Genomic DNA, 19,630 nt, shown 5'->3' on the forward strand with positions numbered 1-19,630 from the left:
TGAGCTGTGCATAAGACGCCTGGAAGCTTAATAGAGGATGGCTCCACTTAAATATTTTTTTGCTATTCTTTGAAGATATATGGACTTCAACCCAACATTTATAATTGTACATAATATGGAATAATTTGCAACTAAACGAAAGTAGATCTCTTCATTGTATGATAGGTTAATTACATCGTATTGCTGATACTAAATACCTAACCAGGTCTTTTCTATTCCTTATTTAGTCTTGTCTTTACTTTTATATTAATTTATTCCCCTTTCAAGATTCCTGTAACAAAGCAATCTTTAGTGACTTGATAATGTAATATTGCTACTTCGGTCATATTTGTAATGGAATGGTGTGTCTACATGGCTTGAATTAACTTCAAAAATAAAATAAAATAAAATGTTATTTGTCACATGCGCTGATTAGAAAAAGTGTAGACCTTACAGTGAAATACTTACTTACAAGCTCTTAACCAACAATGTCGTTTAAAGAAAATACCTAAAAAAAAGTAAGAGATAAGAATAACAAATCATTAAAGAGCAGCAGTAAAATAACAGTAGTGGGGCTGTATACAGGGGGTACCGGTACAGAGTCAATATGCAGGGCACCGGTGTCGAGGTTATTGAGGTAATATGTACATGTAGGTATAGTTATTAACCTCCAAACGAGCTTCAATGCCATACAACACTCCTCCGTGGCCTTCAACTGCTCTTAAATGCTAGTCAAATTAAATGCATGCTCTTCAACCGATCGCTGCCCGCACCCGCCCGCCCGACGAGCATCACTACTCTGGACCGTTCTGACTTAGAATATGTGGACAACTATAAATACCTAGGTTGCTGACTAGACTGTAAACTCTCCTTCTAGACTCATATTAAGCATCTCCAATCCAAAATTAAATCTAGAATCGGCTTTCTATTTCGCAACAAAGCCTCCTTCACTCATGCTGCCAAACATACCCTGTAAAACAGACTATCCTACCGATCCTTGACTTTGGCGATGTCATTTACAAAATAGCCTCCAACACTCTACTCAGCAAATTGGATGCAGTCTATCACAGTGACATTCGTTTTGTCACCAAAGTCACATGTACTACCCACCACTACGACCTGTATGCTCTAGTTGGCTGGCCCTCTCTTCATACTCGTCGCCAAACCCACTGGCACAAGGTCATCGATATGTCTTTGCTAGGTAAAGCTCCGCCTTATCTCAGCTCACTGATTACCATAGCAACACCGACCCGTAGCACGTGCTCCAGCAGGTATATTTCACTGGTCATCCCCAAAGCCAACACCCCCTTTGGCTGCCTTTCCTTCCAGTTCTCTTCTGCTAATGACTAGAACCAATTGAAAAAAATCATGGAAGTTGGAGACTTATCTCCCTCACTAACTTTAAGCATCAGCTATCAGAGCAGTTCACCAATCACTGCAGCTTTACACAGCCCATCGGCCCATCCAACCAACTACCTACCTCATCCCATTTTGTTTTTGTTTTTCTGCTCTTTTGCACACCAGTATTTCTACTTGCACATCCTCATCTGCACATTTATCACTCCAGTGTTAATTGCTAAATTGTTATTACTTCGCCACTACGGCCTATTTATTGCCTTACCTCCTTACTTCATCTGCACACACTGTATACAAAGATTTTTCTAATGTGTTATTGACTGTATGTTTGTTTATCCCATGTATAACTCTGTTGTTGTTGTTTTTGTCGCACTGCTTTGCTTTATCTTGGCCAGGTCACAGTTGTAAATGAGAACTTGTTCTCAACTGTCCTACCTGGTTAAATTAAAAACATTTAAAAAAGTGACTATGCATAGATAATAACAGAGAGTAGCAGCAGTGTAAAATAGGGAGGGGGGGGCAATGCAAGTAGTCTGGGTATCCAGTTAATTAGCTGTTCAGGAGTCTTATGGCTTGGGGGTAGAAGCTGTTTAGAAGCTTCTTGGACCTAGACTTGACGCTCCAGTACCGCTTGCCGTGTGATAGCAGAAAGAACAGTCAATGACTAGGGTAGCTGGATTATTTGACAATTTTAGGGCCTTCCTCTGACATTGCCTGGTATAGAGGTCCTGGATGGCAGGAAGCTTGGCCCTGGTAATGTACTGGGCCGTACGCGCTACGCTCTGTAGTGCCTTGCGGTCGAAGGCCGAGAAGTTGCCACACCAGGCAGTGATACAACCCGTCAGGATGCTCTCGATGGTGCATCTGTAAAACCTTTTGAGGATTTGAGGACCAATGCCAAATCTTTTCGTTAGGTCATTACAGAGGTCAGAAGATACAGAGATGTAAGAGGTCATTCAAGGACAGGGAAAATTGTTTGGTGGGCTGGTCGAAATTCACACGTAATTTTTTTTTTTAAACATGGGCCGCAGGCCCATGGGCTTTTTAAAAATATTTTTGCGCAATTTCCCTAGTATACTAATCAATAGTGAGTTTTTGGCAGATTAGCCAGCCCAGTCATTCAAACACATTCTAAGTCAAACACGGAATGAGGAGAGAGACCTGCTTTGACTCTGTCATCAGTTATCCAAGATCACGGATTGTAAAACACAAAAAGGGTGCCTATAAATGTAGAAAGAGCATATTCTACATTGTCACTTCACTTAAAATGCCCTAAAAATGATTTGGTCAAATAGTAAAGTGCGTTATCCTCATGATTCCTGTAATGAAAGAATGTGCCTGTGCCTGTACCTGTGCCTGTGCCTGTGCCTGTGCCTGTGCCCTCACTGGGGCCTGCTGCCGTGATGAGCGACCCATTCTCTCCCCCATCAGCTTAAGAGAAAAATGCTGTCTGAACATTTCGAAAATTGTGGGAAAAACGCTTTTGGAAGCTTCGTCCCCTTTCTCCCTATCGAAGAGAGGAGGGTCTCAGCTTTCTGTAGGTGTCATTTATTTCTCAACTCTTAATATTTAGCTCAGTATAATTTATTTTTCAATTATAAATATTCAGCCCAAAATCAACTATTTTCAATCAAGATATTTAATATGGCTTTGAGATATGGAACTGCGAACGTGCGCGAAATGTGCACCGACCATTGTGAGGGCATAGGCTTATAGGTCTCATGGGTAGTAGTCTACAACTGCAAAGTTTTTTTAAGTCATAATATTTACTATTAGATGAATACATGGCTACTAGTAGTGTGTATTATAGTTAGTTATCAAGTTCATGTGGTTTTTGTTTCCACTTCCTGTAACGGTTGTCTTCGTCGTCTGAGGACGAGTATGAAATATCGGACCAATGCGCAGCGTCGTACGTGTTCATGATATTTTATTTACTGAACACGGAAATACGAAATAACAACGTGAATAAACGAAAAAAACGAAACAGTCCTGTAAAGCGCAGAAAACACTAAACAGAAAATAATCACCCACAACTAAAATGGGAAAAATAGGCTACCTAAGTATGATTCTCAATCAGAGACAACGAACAACACCTGCCTCTGATTGAGAACCATACCAGGCCAAACACATAAACACAACATAGAAAAAAGAACATAGACTCCCCAAAAACAGAAATGCAACACGTACAGTGTTGGTCCCATGTTTCATGGGCTGAAATCAAAGATCCAAGGAATGTATTTGTCAAAAAAACGAAATGTTTACATTCCTGTTAGTGAGCATTTATCCTTTGCTAAAATAATCCATCCACCTGACAGATGTGGCATATCAAGAAGCTGATTAAACAGCATGATAATTACACAACTGCACCTTGTGCTGGGGACAATAAAAGGACACTCTAAAATGTGCAGTTTTGTCACACAACACAATCCCACAGATGTCTCAAGTTTTGAGAGAGTGTGCAATTGGCATACTGACTGCAGTAATGTCCAGAAGAGCTGTTGCCAGAGAACTGAATGTTCATTTCTCTACCATAAGCTTTCTTCAATGTCGTTTTAAATAATTTGGCAGTACATCCAACCAACCTCACAACCGCAGACAATGTGTATGGCATTGTGTAGGCGAGCGGTTTGCTTGATGTCGACGTTGTGAACAGAGTGCCCCATGGTGACAGTGGGGTTATGGTATGGGCAGGCATAAGCTACGGACAAAGACATTTGCATTTTATTGATGGCAATTTGAATGCACAGAGATTCCGTGAAGAGTCCCTAAGGCCCATTGTCTTGCCATCACATCCGCTGCCATCACCTCATGTTTCAGCATGATAATGCACAGCCCCATGTCACAAAGATCTGTACACAATTCCTGGAACCTGAAAATATCCCAGTTCTTCCATACTCAGACATTTCACCCATTGAGCATGTTTGAGATGCTCTGAATCGATGTGTATGACAGCGTGTTCCAGTACCCGCCTATATCAAGCAACTTCACAGCCATTGAAGTGGAGTAGAACAACATTTGACAGGCCAAAATCAAACAGCCTAATTAACTCTATGGGAAAGAGATGTGTCACGCTGCATGAGACAAATGGTGGTCACACCAGATATTGACTGGTTTTCTGATCCAGGGTCCTACTTAAAAATAAAAAAAAGTATATGTGACCAACAGATGCATGTCTGTATTCTCAGTCATGTGTAACCCATACATTAGGGCCTAATGAATTTAGTTCAATTGACTGATTTACTTATATGAACTGTAACTTTGAAATTGTTGCATGTTCTGGGGGGAATTCTTGTCCCATTCCACCCTGTTCACAGACCACGATGCATTGGGGTTTATTATACTGTACTTTACTGCTCTCTGTTTCCACCAGATGTCAGTGCTGCTCCTTTTACAGAACTACTGGAGTTGGTTGAGACTCTGCTCCTTCTGCAGTCTTTCCACTATCCTCTCCTTTATCCTCCCTCTGTTCATCATCATCACCATCATCATCATCTCCGTCTTCATTGTCATCATCATCAGCACCTTCCCCATCGTCATCACCACTCAACAGTGAAGAGCCTGCGAAGGCACTACAAATTAAATGTTATTATTACTTCATTTGTAGAGTGCCTTGATATTATTATTGTTATAATTATTCTTGTCATTGTAATTTTAATTATCATTGTTACTATTACTCTTTATCATCACCACCCTCATCCGCATCCTCGTTGTCATCATGCTAAAAGATGTCTGCCATAGTCATTAGTAATATTAGAAAGTAAATATTGTAAATGCAGTGGCACTATTGCTGCTGTCTAGCAGTGAAAGAGAGAGGAGGACAGAGGCACTGTAGTGTGATAGTGTAACTGCGTAGCGATGCTGTATCTTTATGGGTTAAAGTCTTTGTGAACTGCATGTGCTCTTTGCCTCTTGACTGTGGACGTATCTGATCTGATTTTTGTATCTGATTTTGATTCTGATCTGATTCTCTGTATCTGATTTTGGCTTGATGGGAAAATAAAGCTAGGTAACCATAAAAGTCATCAGTGGCGGCATACTATGAACATGGACTCTGAAAAGGCCAAACGTTCAACAGCATGTCAAGACATGGACTCAAGGTCGAGCGCCAGGTCATGCATGGGTGCTTTAGGAATGCCCCAGGTACTCTAGTGGTCAGACTAATGCAGGACAATACAAAGTGAGGCAGTTCTGCACACTAACATTCCACAGTTGCATACAGTGTATACGTATGAACACACACGCACATACAGTTCATACACACACACACACACACGCCATTTCATACACCCAGAGCATGTCAACTAAACATTTAAATTGAATTTGTACCTTGAGACGGCCACTAATCCAATGCCATTACAAAGTGTGCTGAAGCTGAGATGGCTGACTTCGTATTATAATTTGTGAGATAGTGGGTTATCTACAAGACCTCCAGGAGCTGGGAGAGAAAGGTGTGTGTTAGTGGTGTGCTGGATGAAGGTGGAGAGTGTACCGTGTGTGTGTGTGTGTGTGCAACGCATGTGTGTGTGTGTACCATGGCATATATGCTCGTGCGCCTGCACATACTTGTGTATTCCTGTGTGTGTGTGTGCATATGAGCTGTAGGTGTGTGGGTCCCCGGAACTCGTGCACAGATGGGGGGGGCTTTTGTAGGAGGGAAACACATTATTTTCTGCTCTTTCTCAAATCCTCCACACGTTGGCTAGGAGTGCAGAGGAGAGAGGGACAGCCGCCAAAGTTAGAGCTGAATGGCTCCATGTGTAGCTTGTTCCCGCTGCCTCCCATGCGCTAACTACGGTGTGACAGCAGCACATCCAGAGTGACATAAAGGCGTGTGCAGAACACTTGCCATGTCTGCATCCCAAATGGAACACTATTTCCCTACAGATAGGGCCCCAGTCAAAAGTAGTGCGCTATCTACGGAATAGGGTGCCATTTGGGACACAGGCGGGGTTCAGTCCGTTTACCCCAGAGGATGATGGGGGAGATGTCTCCAGCTGATAACTAGGTATAATGTGTGACGTAGGGCAGGGTGGATATGACATGCCAATCCATTGACATACACAGAGAGAGAGAGGAGAAGAGACAAAGAGTTGATTGTGACAGAGAATCAATGTGGTCAAGGCTGGGATGAGGTCAACTCCATAAATATATGTACATGTGTGGAAGGGTTGTGCACGAAAGCACACGTACGCGCATGTACGCAATAATGCAGGGAGGATGTGCTTGAGTTGCATCACAAACACACACACTGCTGAGTCATCCTACGGTAGTTTGGTCATTTATCTAGCCGTAGAGTGTTTGAAACGGTGTGTGTGTGTGTGCAAGTGTGTACATGCACATATGCATTTAATGTAAGCTAAGCATATTCTCTATGCATATCCTATGTTAGATGAAGCCATAACAAAGATGTCGATTTTTAGGCAGGCATCATCTTGCCAGCCTCTTTTGGCAAGTCCTTCTCCTCCCACTGACTGAGGACCACTCAATAAACTGAGGTGAAGATCTAGAGCAAAATATTGAGCCGTGGCTTGGCCCCTAACAAGATGAATTCACTTCATAATGACTGTCTATAATTTACGTCTGAGAGGATGTGGGATCAATTTCTCAGTAGCATAGCATGGACTCACCCTACACCCACTCTTCAGTGAGCCAGATAATAAAAAAGCACCTCTGTCTGTGGCACTGTACACTCTATGGTTCCAATGACACCAGTTGCACCATCCCTATTCTTCCCAGACTTGGGTTCAAAAAGTGTTTGTTTCCTTTCAAACAGTTTAAGCGTTATATTGAGCATGACTTGAGTGTCAGATGGGAGGAATTTGCACTTTTGGGACTACTTTATTGGTTCAACTGTGCCCATGGTCTGACCCTTTGCCATAGACCGACAGTAAGAGGGCACTATTGCCAAGTTTAGGAGATTTTGCCTGCTGAGAGGAAGTGTGGGGATTCACCGTTCACCCATGTGAAATAATACTACAACCTTCTCGTTTCAGTGCAGCTGAACTTTCTTCCCTTCTCAGTAGTCAAAGTGGGAAAATCAGGATGCAAACTCCTTCATGAATCTGTTGAAACACTGATTGCACCCGGAAGAGACACTTCGGGGATTATAATCAGTATACATCCCTGAGAGGAGATGTTTTTTCACACAGCATTGCATATTCCACTGCCGGTAAACAGGAGGCATACGTATGGCTGGGCTGCTACAGGCCTTTAGGCTAGGTTAAACTAGTCTGGCACATCGGGGTAAGGAGGGTTGAAGGAATATCATGGTCGGAAGCACTTCCTGGTTCTTTGCATGCAACTTTTATGTTAATATTGCGGCTCAGGGGAGCAAGGAGGGACGCAACAGCGGGGGACTACTGTCATTACCACAGGGTTGGGGAGCAGGGTAGTTTGTGTGTGTGTGTATTGTGTGTAGTATCACCCAAGAGACACATATCTGCAATGACTTTACTCCATACTGTTTATGCAGCTGTTTGTACTATATAGGACTACCCACTCAACCGTATAGATTGCAGTTGCCTCCAATATGCAAGAATAGCTGTAAATATGATACACTATGATATCGTGAATTATTCCGTATGATCTACTGCTTACTATATTAGAATATATTCATAAGACGTTGTGGAGATTGTGGAAAAGCCCAGAGAGAATCAGAAGGCTAGCTGGTGTGTAGCTCAACCCAGCTGAGCTCCAGTTCAGAAATCTTAACCATGGCAAATGAGCTCTCTCACACTGGGCTGACCATGCTATGGTTTAGCTCTGCCAGAACCCTCTGCTGGGCCCGCATCCCTGTCCTCCGCTCCACTGGCCTCTGGTTTCCTCCAACACTGAAAGCCCATTATCCATTTTCCAAAGCAGCCCCGAGCCAGCTGGCTTTATTGGAGTTTCAAAAGTGTAGCCTTAAAATGTTCTCTGACTCTTATCTCTAGCTTTCTTTCATTCTCTTTTTTAAAAAATCTTTCATTCTCGCTCTCCCTTTCTTTCTCTTAATCTCTCGTCGTAGCCCTAAGGCTCATATCCACGCTTCTGTCTGGACTGCCTCCCCATAAACCCTTGGATACGTTGAACCGACTCTCTAAGCACCCTGTCTGCCACAAGACACCAGATATAGCCATCTTTCTACAGCAAACTCACATACCCTCCCGTTAAGAAAATCAGCTTGTCCATTTTGTCACAATTGTTGTTTATTTCCCCTCGTGTATAGGATCTTGCTTATATGAGCCAAACAAAACACAAAGCCTAAGATCTCCACACTGGCTATAAAACATGGCCCCTGGAAGCTCAGGTTAGCTGTGTTGTGACAGTATTCTTCTGGGAGCCGAGTGTAGGGAGAGGTTGAGGTCACTGACTGATTATGCATCTCCAAAGTAATTATATTAGACAATTATAGAAAATATAATACATTGCGGAGGAGGTTCAGTTCAAGGTACAGCTTTCTTGCCTTTTGAATAACTGTCTTTTTGTGTGTGTTGTGGAACAGAGGGCTGCTCATTAACGCCTCTGTGGCCTTATGCTACGAAGAAGACAAGGTGGCTGGATGTTTTCTCCAAGATCACAAGCTACAACAATTATCTCCAAGTTGGTGTTTGACCTAATGAATTGGTTCTGGTCACTGAGCTGCCACGGAAAGTAAACAGAAAATGAGGCTTTTCACTCCCTGCAGAGTTTGCTAACTTCATAATCCAATATCATTAGTGGAGAATATGTCCAAATGCTACAAAGAGACATAACATTGTCTTGCCTAGGGAAATATGCACATCTTCGGGGGCTAAGTTAGTCAAAAACAGCAAATAACCTGACATCCTGGTTTCTTTGAGATGCAATATGAAAACAATGCCTTATACCTTAGGCCCTATACTCACTACAAGAGAATGCCTAGAGATTTCACAAAAATACCCTCAGCTAGACCTTCTTCTGTCATGTAAACTTGCGAACTGGTCACATCTCGACCACTACCTCAGGAGGTCGCAGCCGAGCCTTCCTGGAGACGTACCCCCCTCCGAACTGTCTGATGTGAGGGATGGATAGAAATGTACAGAATGATTACATGGAGGAAAATGGGGGAGGGTCATGCTTTTTCAGTCAAGGGTAGTGTTTAGTTTTTAAAAAATGTAGTCCAGGGGAGAGTCATGCAATTTGTAATTGATGAAATGTCAACATTTCTCAGTGTTTTAGAATTAGTTGCTTATTAGGCTATAGATATCGACGTGTGCACAATGCCGCACCTCATCTCTGATTCTCAGATGGGCGCACAATATCAAGTGCCCTTTTAGGCTATAGGCCACGATGTGCATGCTCGGAGAAGAGCAAAGTTATATTTCTAAGATAGCTGATGGAATAGTGTAAATTAAACTAGGCTGCATTGCACACTGCAATGGATATTCCAACCCTGAGCCCTGGCCTGCTCTGCTTTATTTGATCAAAAATGTTTTTTTGTGTGTGTGTGCTGCCTAACCAATGATTGTGCTGTGTAGGCCTACAGTGGCAGTTCAGGAGGAAAGTCAAAAGCTTCAGTTGTTTTATTTTTATTAGCCCTAGTCCAAAAAATGCACTGTTCCGATGGACGAGCCTATGAGCTATGTTCTGTTCAGTTTGATAAGGAGAGCACGAACATGAGAAGGAGGACTGGAGGTCAACGTTGATAGCTTGCTGCTACTATAATTGATTTGACTAAAAACAATATGTTTCTTGCCCATTGTGTATTTATCAGAGTTATTGACCTCACAAGAAGTCCGATTTGAGAAACGTACACTGTGGTGCTGAAACGTAAGCCAGGAGCTGTGGTACAATCAGTCAGAAATAGGCACATTTTGAGGAGCCGTATTTTCTTTCAATCATCTTCATTTTAATTAGACTTTAGTATCAAGAGGGATTTCGGTTGGAGCCTATTTCTTCCTATTAAGAAAAAAAAAGGTAGGCCTACCTGTTTGACAGACAAAATTAGGCAATTACAGTGCATTCGGAAAGTATTCAGACCCTTTGACTTTTCCCACATTTGTTTACGTTACAGACTTTTTCTAAAATTGATTTAATTGTTGTTTTGTCCCTCATCAATCTACACACAATACCCCATAACGTCAAAGCAAAAAAAGGTTTTTATACATTTTTTAAAACATAAACATTAAAAACAAAAAATTGGAAATATCATATTTACATAGAGTTGAAGTGGGAAGTTTACATACACTTAGGTTGGAATCATGAAAACTAGTTTTTCAACCATGTACAGAGCTCGTCCAGTTGGTTCACCAAATAAACGGAGGGAATAGGCGGTTTCGTCAGAGTTTTTATTCGATTTTATTAGGATAACCATTAGACCACGCCAATGGCTACAGCTAGTCTTACTGGGATCCGACACATAACGAAAAATACATTACAGACACAATACTTTACAATTGAAATACATGTAAAAACACTAACATGTGTATTTGCATCTATCAGTTACACATACTGTACATGTCAGAGCATTCACACAAAAAGTAGGTCACATGGGGGAGAGGCATTGTGCCGTGAGGTGTTGATTTAGTTTTTTCTCATTAAACCAGGTTTGCTGTTCACTTGCGCTATGTGAGGTCGAAGGGAGTTCCACTCAATCATGACTCTGTATAACACTGTACACTTCCTTGTATTTGTTCTGGACCTGGGTACTGTGAAAAGACCCCTGGTGGCATGTCTTGTGGTGTAACTGTGTCACTGCTATGTATAAGTTGACTACACAAACAATTTGGAATTTAAAACACATGAATGTTTCTTATAAAGACAAGAAGCTATACAGTCAGTCTTTCCTCAAATCTTAGCCAGAGACTGACATGCATATTATATTATTGATTACAATGAAGAGCAAGAACTGCCGCTCTGTTCTGGGCCAGCTGCAGCTTAACTAGGTCCTCCTTTGCAACATTTGACCGGCCATATGACTGGACAATTATCAAGATAAGATAAAACTAGAGCCTGTAGGACTTGATTTGTGGAGAGTGTTGTCTAAAAAGCATTTTTGTTGTTGTAATTTTAACCCCATTTTTCTCCCCAATGTTGTGGTTACGAGCTTGTCTCATTGCTGCAACTCCCCAACAGGCTCGTGAGAGGCGAAGGTCAAGTCATGTGTCCTCTGAAACATATCCTGCTAAACTGCGCTTCTTAACACCCATTCGCTTAACCCCAGAAGCCAGCCGTATCAATGTGTCAGAGGAAACACCGTTCAACTGACAACCGAAATCAGCCTGCAGGTGCCAGGCCCTCCACAAAGAGTCGCTAGAGCGCGATGAGCCATGTAAAGCCCCCCTGGCCCAACCCTCCTCGAACCAGGACGACGCTGGGCCAATTGTGTGCCACCCTATAGGACTCCCAGTCACGGCCGATAATGACACAGCCTAGGATCCAACCCAAGGCTATAGTGATGCCGCAACACTACGATGCAGTGCTTTAGACCACTGCACTACTCGGGAGGCCCAGCATTTTCTTTATCACGAACAAGTGTCATATATTGTGTGTCTTTGGCATCATTAAACTGAAGACTGTTGTTTTATCAAACCAATTCTATGTCATTATTATCACGTGATTATTCTAATAATGTAAATGTAATTAACTAGGAAGTCGGGGCACCAAGGAAAATATTCAGATTAAAAAGTTATAATACAACTTTTCAGATATTTTAATATCTGATCAATTAAGTCTTCTAATTAATGAATTATTCTTTAGTCGGAGCGATCTGGTCGCATCCGCGCTTCGGTCTGCAGGTTGTATAACTTTTTCATTACATTTCATTACATTTCATTATAGTACAACGGTCTGATTTGTCTAATCTTAGCAATTTCTTCTTAGCTAGCTACATAGTCGTCGTTGTATCAAAGATAATTGCGTAATTATCGTATTTCGTCCAACACGTTCACAGTCTACCGTAGCACTGTAGTAACTATCACACTCAACTGAACGACTTGATTAGTGTAGTGTTAGCTAGCTAGCTTCGTATCCAAGATAATTGTGTAGCTTAGAGTGTGGAGTCTTAGAGTGATAATTGCGTTATTATCGTATTTCGTCGCCCTCCTATCTGCCTAGCAGCTAGCCAGCTAGCATACGTTCACCGGCTACCGTAGCACTGTAGTAACTATCACACTCAACTGAACGACTTGATTAGTGTAGTGTTAGCTAGCTACATAGCTAGCTACATAGTTGTCTTTGCTGTCTTCGAATCGAAGATAATTGTGTAGCTTAGAGTGTGGAGTCTTAGAGTGATAATTGCGTTATTATCGTATTTCGTCGCCCTCCTATCTGCCTAGCAGCTAGCCAGCTAGCATACGTTCACCGGCTACCGTAGCACTGTAGTAACTATCACACTCAACCGAACGACTTGATTAGTGTAGTATTAGATAGCTACATAGTTGTCTTTGCTGTCTTCGTATCCAAGATAATTGTGTAGTTTAGAGTGTGTAGTCTTAGAGTGATTATCTTAATTCACCGAGGTTAGCTAGCCAGCTATTTTGTCGTCCGTAACGTAGGAGACACTCCTAGCTAGCCAATAGCCAGCCAACGTCTACTGAATAGAACTTTCGCATTCCGGTCGCATTCCGCGTCGCTCCACAGGTAGTATCACTTTTTCATTTCATTTCATTACAGTCCCAACGGTGTGATTTGTTTGATCGTAGCTAGCTACATAGCTAGCTACATAGCCGTCTTTGTTTCAAAGATAATTGTGTAGTCTAGAGCGATTCTCTAGGTTAGCTAGCCAGCTATTGTCGTTCTCCTAACGCAACGTAACGTAACCAACACTGCTAGCTAGCCAGCTAGCTCCCGAAAAGCAGCATTGTAGAAACTTCACACTCAACGGTACGACTTGATTAGGGTAGTGTCAACAACGCAGCTAGCCTACCCCAGCAGTACTCTATCATTTTAGTCAATTAGATTCTTGCTACGTAAGCTTAACTTTCTGAACATTCGAGACGTGTAGTCCACTTGTCATTCCAATCTCCTCTGCATTAGCGTAGCCTCTTCTCTAGCCTGTCAACTATGTGTCTGTCTATCCCTGTTCTCTCCTCTCTGCACAGACCATACAAACGCTCCACACCGCATGGCCGCAGCCACCCTAATCTGGTGGTCCCAGCGCGCACGACCCACGTGGAGTTCCAGGTCTCCGGTAGCCTCTGGAACTGCCGATCTGCGGCCAACAAGGCAGAGTTCATCTCAGCCTATGCCTCCCTCCAGTCCCTCGACTTCTTGGCTCTGACGGAAACATGGATCACCACAGACAACACCGCTACTCCTACTGCTCTCTCTTCGTCCGCCCACGTGCTCTCGCACACCCCGAGAGATTCTGGTCAGCGGGGTGGTGGCACCGGGATCCTCATCTCTCCCAAGTGGTCATTCTCTCTTTCTCCCCTTACCCATCTGTCTATCGCCTCCTTTGAATTCCATGCTGTCACAGTTACCAGCCCTTTCAAGCTTAACATCCTTATCATTTATCGCTCTCCAGGTTCCCTCGGAGAGTTCATCAATGAGCTTGATGCCTTGATAAGCTCCTTTCCTGAGGACGGCTCACCTCTCACAGTTCTGGGCGACTTTAACCTCCCCACGCCTACCTTTGACTCATTCCTCTCTGCCTCCTTCTTTCCACTCCTCTCCTCTTTTGACCTCACCCTCTCACCTTCCCCCCCTACTCACAAGGCAGGAAATACGCTCGACCTCATCTTTACTAGATGCTGTTCCTCCACTAACCTCATTGCAACTCCCCTCCAAGTCTCCGACCACTACCTTGTATCCTTTTCCCTCTCGCTCTCATCCAACACTTCCCACACTGCCCCTACTCGGATGGTATCGCACCGTCCCAACCTTCGCTCTCTCTCCCCCGCTACTCTCTCCTCTTCCATCCTATCATCTCTTCCCTCTGCTCAAACCTTCTCCAACCTATCTCCTGATTCTGCCTCCTCAACCCTCCTCTCCTCCCTTTCTGCATCCTTTGACTCTATATGTCCCCTATCCTCCAGGCCGGCTCGGTCCTCCCCTCCCGCTCCGTGGCTCGACGACTCATTGCGAGCTCACAGAACAGGGCTCCGGGCAGCCGAGCGGAAATGGAGGAAAACTCGCCTCCCTGCGGACCTGGCATCCTTTCACTCCCTCCTCTCTACATTTTCCTCCTCTGTCTCTGCTGCTAAAGCCACTTTCTACCACTCTAAATTCCAAGCATCTGCCTCTAACCCTAGGAAGCTCTTTGCCACCTTCTCCTCCCTCTTGAATCCTCCTCCCCCCTCCTCCCCCTCTCTGCAGATGACTTCGTCAACCATTTTGAAAAGAAGGTCGACGACATCCGATCCTCGTTTGCTAAGTCAAACGACACCGCTGGTTCTGCTCACACTGCCCTACCCTGTGCTCTGACCTCTTTCTCCCTCTCTCTCCAGATGACATCTCGCGTCTTGTGACGGCCGGCCGCCCAACAACCTGCCCGCTTGACCCTATCCCCTCCTCTCTTCTCCAGACCATCTCCGGTGACCTTCTCCCTTACCTCACCTCGCTCATCAACTCATCCCTGACCGCTGGCTACGTCCCTCCCGTCTTCAAGAGAGCGAGAGTTGCACCCCTTCTGAAAAACCTACACTCGATCCCTCCGATGTCAACAACTACAGACCAGTATCCCTTCTTTCTTTTCTCTCCAAAACTCTTGAACGTGCCGTCCTTGGCCAGCTCTCCCGCTATCTCTCTCAGAATGACCTTCTTGATCCAAATCAGTCAGGTTTCAAGACTAGTCATTCAACTGAGACTGCTCTTCTCTGTATCACGGAGGCGCTCCGCACTGCTAAAGCTAACTCTCTCTCCTCTGCTCTCATCCTTCTAGACCTATCGGCTGCCTTCGATACTGTGAACCATCAGATCCTCCTCTCCACCCTCTCCGAGTTGGGCATCTCCTCGGCGCGCCCACGCATTGCGTCCTACCTGACAGGTCGCTCCTACCAGGTGGCGTGGCGAGAATCCGTCTCCTCACCACGTGCTCTCACCACTGGTGTCCCCCAGGGCTCTGTTCTAGGCCCTCTCCTATTCTCGCTATTCACTTGGCTCTGTCATAACCTCACATGGTCTCTCCTATCATTGCTATGCAGACGACACACAATTAATCTTCCTTTCCCCCTTCTGACGACCAGGTGGCGAATCGCATCTCTGCATGTCTGGCAGACATATCAGTGTGGATGACGGATCATCACCTCAAGCTGAACCTCGGCAAGACGGAGCTGCTCTTCCTCCCGGGGAAGGACTGCCCGTTCCATGATCTCGCCATCACGGTTGACAACTCCATTGTGTCCTCGTCCCAGAGCGCTAAGAACCTTGGCGTGATCCTGGACAACACCCTGTCGTTCTCAAATAACATCAAGGCGGTGGCCCGTTCCTGTAGGTTCATGCTCTACAACATCCGCAGAGTACGACCCTGCCTCACACAGGAAGCGGCGCAGGTCCTAATCCAGGCACTTGTCATCTCCCGTCTGGATTACTGCAACTCGCTGTTGGCTGGGCTCCCTGCCTGTGCCATTAAACCCCTACAACTCATCCAGAACGCCGCAGCCCGTCTGGTGTTCAACCTTCCCAAGTTCTCTCACGTCACCCCGCTCCTCCTCCGCTCTCCACTGGCTTCCAGTTGAAGCTCGCATCCGCTACAAGACCATGGTGCTTGCCTACGGAGCTGTGAGGGGAACGGCACCTCAGTACCTCCAGGCTCTGATCAGGCCCTACACCCAAACAAGGGCACTGCGTTCATCCACCTCTGGCCTGCTCGCCTCCCTACCACTGAGGAAGTACAGTTCCCGCTCAGCCCAGTCAAAACTGTTCGCTGCTCTGGCCCCCCAATGGTGGAACAAACTCCCTCACGACGCCAGGACAGCGGAGTCAATCACCATCTTCCGGAGACACCTGAAACCCCACCTCTTTAAGGAATACCTAGGATAGGATAAAGTAATCCTTCTCCCCCCCCCTTAAAAGACCTAGATGCACTATTGTAAAGTGGCTGTTCCACTGGATGTCATAAGGTGAAAGCACCAATTTATAAGTCGCTCTGGATAAGAGCGTCTGCTAAATGACTTAAATGTAAAAATGTAGTCTTATTCCAAACGTTGTAAATTGTTGGTTATCTGCACGAACCCAGTCTTCCCTATGAATCATCAACACATCAATTGTCTCAATCATTTATTTATTAACTAACTAAATAATCACAGAAATGCATAAACAAACAACAAAGTAGATATGGTTACAAGGAAATGATAGGGGATGTGCCCTAGTGGGCTAAACCAGTATGGCGGCTTGGTAGACAAAGGGACTGAGAAGGGCGCAAAAGACAAAAGACATTACACAGTTAATAATTCTAACAATTGAAATGCTAATCCTTTGCACATGAACGCTCACTCATTCGTAAATAATTGCAATCAATATATTTACGCTCAGTTCTGTTGGAGAGTTCGTCCGAGATTCTCTCTGCGTCCCTGGAGTCTTTGGTTAGAATGGATACTACAGAGTAACATTTAGAAATGTTGTTATAGAATAGATGTTTCGGCGGTTGTCGGTGTTCACGTTCAATGGTACAGACTTCCTAGCTGCAGACTAGGAATTAGTATCAAAGGATTTTTCTTATTCTGTTGGTATTTATAGTCTCAGAGTTTAACCATTGGAAGTTTGCACTGGGGATTCCCTTCCCCGTGTTGCACTCTGAGTGACTCCTAACTACTATGTCACTGTTGTCATGGGTAATTACTGATTGCAGCTGGACTGACTGTTGTTGGTATTGGTGCTGGTACTCAAGGGGCCAGTTATCCTACTGATTTATTCTGAAAACTTATATTACAGGAACACATGATTAGAGCATTTTACTAGTTGTATTGTAGTTGAACCTACACATGGCAAGGAATGATTATTGATGCCATGTGTTTTGACAGTGGACAAGTCTACTGTACTTCCTTTATGACCAGTGTGGTACTCCTCAGTACTATAGCTTAGATGTGTTCTAAAATAATCCCCGTACAGGGGCCTGTCCCGAAAAACGCATGTCAAAAATGTTATAAATTGATTTGCATTTTAATGAGGGAAATAAGTATTTGACCCCTCTGCAAAACATGACTTAGTACTTGGTGGCAAAACCCTTGTTGGCAATCACAGAAGTCAGATGTTTCTTGTAGTTGGCCACCAGGTTTGCACACATCTCAGGAGGGATTTTGTCCCACTCCTCTTTGCAGATCTTCTCCAAGTCATTAAGGTTTCGAGGCTGACGTTTGGCAACTCGAACCTTCAGCTCCCTCCACAGATTTCCGATGGGATTAAGGTCTGGAGACTGGCTAGGCCACTCCAGGACCTTCATGTGCTTCTTCTTGAGCCACTCCTTTGTTGCCTTGGCTGTGTGTTTTGGATCATTGTCATGCTGGAATACCGATCCACGACCCATTTTCAATGCCCTGGCTGAGGGAAGTAGGTGCTCACCCAAGATTTGACGGTACATGACCCTGTCCATCGTCCCTTTGATGCGGTGAAGTTGTCCTGTCCCCTTAGCAGAAAAATACCCCCAAAGCATAATGTTTCCACCTCCATGTTTGACGGTGGGGATGGTGTTCTTGGGGTCATAGGCAGCATTCCTCCTCCTCCAAACACGGCGAGTTGAGTTGATGCCAAAGAGCTCCATTTTGGTCTCATCTGACCACAACACTTTCACTAAGTTGTCCTCTGAATAATTCAGATGTTCATTGGCAAACCTCAGACAGGCATGTATATGTGCTTTCTTGAGCAGGGGGACCTTGCGGGCGCTGCAGGATTTCAGTCCTTCACGGCGTAGTGTGTTACCAATTGTTTTCTTGGTGACTATGGTCCCAGCTGCCTTGAGATCATTGACAAGATCCTCCCGTGTAGTTCTGGGCTGATTCCTCACCGTTCTCATGATCATCACAACTCCACGAGGTGAGATCTTGCATGGAGCCCCAGGCAGAGGGAGATTGACAGTTCTTTTGTGTTTCTTCCATTTGCGAATAATCACACCAACTGTTGTCACCTTCTCACCAAGCTGCTTGGCGATGGTCTTGTAGCCCATTCCAGCCTTGTCTAAGTCTACAGTCTTGTCCCTGACATCCTTGGAGAGCTCTTTGGTCTTGGCCATGGTGGAGAGTTTGGAATCTGATTGATTAATTGCTTCTGTGGACAGGTGTCTTTTATACAGGTAACAAGCTGAGATTAGGAGCACTCCCTTTAAGAGTGTGCTCCTAATCTCAGATCATTACCTGTATAAAAGACACCTGGTAGCCAGAAATCTTTCTGATTGAAAGGGAGTCAAATACTTATTTCCCTCATTAAAATGCAAATCAATTTATAACATTTTTGACATGCGTTTCTGTTTTTTGTTGTTGTTATTCTGTCTCTCACTGTTCAAATAAACCTACCATTAAAAGTATAGACTGATAATTTCTTTGTCAGTGGGCAAACATACAAAATCAGCAGGAGATGAAATCGTTTTTTTACTCACTGTAGCTGGCTCGAAATCATGAAAAGAATGGTCAATCAGGTTGGCTGATGGAATGTGTCGAGATATCGGAATATCTCCTTGGATCAGATTCTGCACCAAGAGATTTCTAAACGTTCTTTCCACAGATACCCCTCGTGAATGACTGCGTTGCAGCTAGCGTTAGGGGAGGACAGTGTGGTCAGTGGAGAAGGTACTGTGGCCTGTGACCATACCTGGTTGGTTTTCCAATCCATCAATGGGAGTAACCGATCCATCAAGTCTGCTCCAAGTAGCAGGGGTACAGTTTCGAGGCTGGTAACATACACAGGGTGAACAAGCGATATGTCCTGGAAGTGGAGTTTCAGCATGACTCTCCACGTAAGAGTGACACCTTGAAGTATAGTATCGCATTGTTCCACTTTTAGCCAATGTTTAGTTGGCTTCAAAACCCTTTCGAGATCATCAAACAATGTTTGAGAGATGCGTGATATTGTCGAGCCCGAATCGATTAGCGCATGACAAGTTAAGCAGTCCTCCAGGACTGTTTCCAGGTATGGACATTTAGATTTGTGTTTAGTGGACATATTCCCCACAAAGTGGAGTGGTCGTTCGCAATGACGTGATGTGCCATTTCTGTTCAAGGTGGAAGCAGATCGACTTTTCAGATTTTGAGTGGGCTTGGCCTTAACGAAGCATTTGACCTTTTCTTCGCAACCTTTGTATGAGAGTCAAGAGTCAAGCGGGCCCTGGATAGGGTCTCGAAAGAGAGCGGGAGAAATTTGAACTTTAACTTCCTTGCTATGAGTGTTAATTCCTGCGGACCTGGTGTCTGGTAATTCCCCGTCT

The sequence above is a fragment of the Oncorhynchus nerka genome, linkage group LG24 (genome assembly GCF_034236695.1).
Source record: "Oncorhynchus nerka isolate Pitt River linkage group LG24, Oner_Uvic_2.0, whole genome shotgun sequence".
NCBI lineage: Eukaryota > Metazoa > Chordata > Actinopteri > Salmoniformes > Salmonidae > Oncorhynchus > Oncorhynchus nerka.